A 1,643-nucleotide genomic window follows, 5' to 3' on the forward strand; every position below is an offset into this window, starting at 1 on the left:
GTCCGAAGATTTATTTACTATCAATTAAAATGGAGTTATGAGAAGTGTCAGGACATTATCTTCAAGATGATCATACATCTGGAAATTTCTGCAATAGCACTCATTTGAATGCTTAGTTTTATTTTCTACGAAAGAATATCAGCAATAATCAAAGACAACTGACTAAAAATGAGATATGGTTTTTGTGATTATATATTTTAAATAGATATACATGTAGATATAGGTACAGATAATATTTGTCCTGATATAGGGTATTTTATTCACTAGGTTTCACACCTGTTCTGTGACTGTAGTTGCAATTATTGAAGAGCTGTGGATTATGCCAGCTAGGGATGTGGTAGTTCTGACATGGAAATAATTTTGGACCAAGGGAATATTAACAAGAAAGACACGGAAGAGCCATGAAGTTCTCAATAAAAAAAAAATTCAAAATAATTTTAGAGGCTATCACAGCAAATATTTGACTTCAGATTCCTAGAACCAGCTTATTAAGAAAGACCCCTTCTGATTCTTGGTTTTATTAAAACATTATATTAACTACTTTTAACAAAAATAAACATTTGAGGTATTTTGTGTAAAAAAGTCTTCCTTGATTGAATAAGGATCATATTACAAAATGGGGTTGAATTCTCTAAAATGGTATCATGAATGTGTTTATATCCAGGCAGTTCTTTCCATAAAAATGACTGGAATAAGATAATGAGCACTGAGTGCTGCTCATCTCAACTGACTTCTTACCATAAACATAGCCAAAATAAACGCAAGAATATTAGGAAGACTGATGCTCATAAAACTCTTTAATGACTGATTGAAATGTGTTAAAATTAAAGAACCTAAAACCAAAGGGAAACAAAGTGTATACATGTATAGATAAATAAATAGGTGGCTAGATAGACAGATGATAAGTAGGTCGATAGATATATAGAGACCTATAATTTGTTTCATTTTTCATAGAACATAGGACAATAATGTCCTCTCAAAATTCCATTTTCTAGTTACCAGCATGCACAACAAGCTCTGAAATATTTTTTTGGTTTTCACTAAATGAACAAGTTCTGTTTATCCCATAAAAATCTCCTGTAGTTATTGCACTTTACAGGTTTATTAAAATATATCTTCTTGCAAAATGCTTAAGAACTATGAAAATATTCATAGGTTCCTGTGTGTGTGTGGTTGTTTATACCTGTGCATTATTACAAAAATGATGAATACCAAATTCACAACTGTGGCTCCTCCTGGGGAGAGGTAGGAGGATGGGATGTTCTAATTGTCATTGGAATAAGTCTTTATGGCTAAGTAATTGAATTCATTCCATATGAGCTAATAAGTAGCTGCCATTCCAATTAATCTGAGTGTTCCCACTACTCCACCCACCCCCATCCCAGGGCAGCTGGTCTCTAAAACCTGGCTCTAGAACTCGGACTAGTATCAGCTCCTTTTGTGCCTCTGTCTTAGCTGTGGTTAGATCATCTGCATATCACTGTAGACCTTTTTATATTTTATCTGCTAGAGTATTAATTTTGGCATTGGGTTGTGGATTTATTGATGTTTATTTTATCATGCATTAAATATACAACAAATAAAAAAAGAAATAAAAAACAAAAAGACAAGCAGATAATTCAACAGAACATTTTCTGTGTTTG

The sequence above is a fragment of the Carlito syrichta genome, unplaced genomic scaffold (genome assembly GCF_000164805.1).
Source record: "Carlito syrichta isolate Samal-C Ts95f unplaced genomic scaffold, Tarsius_syrichta-2.0.1 Scaffold304472, whole genome shotgun sequence".
Taxonomy (NCBI): domain Eukaryota; kingdom Metazoa; phylum Chordata; class Mammalia; order Primates; family Tarsiidae; genus Carlito; species Carlito syrichta.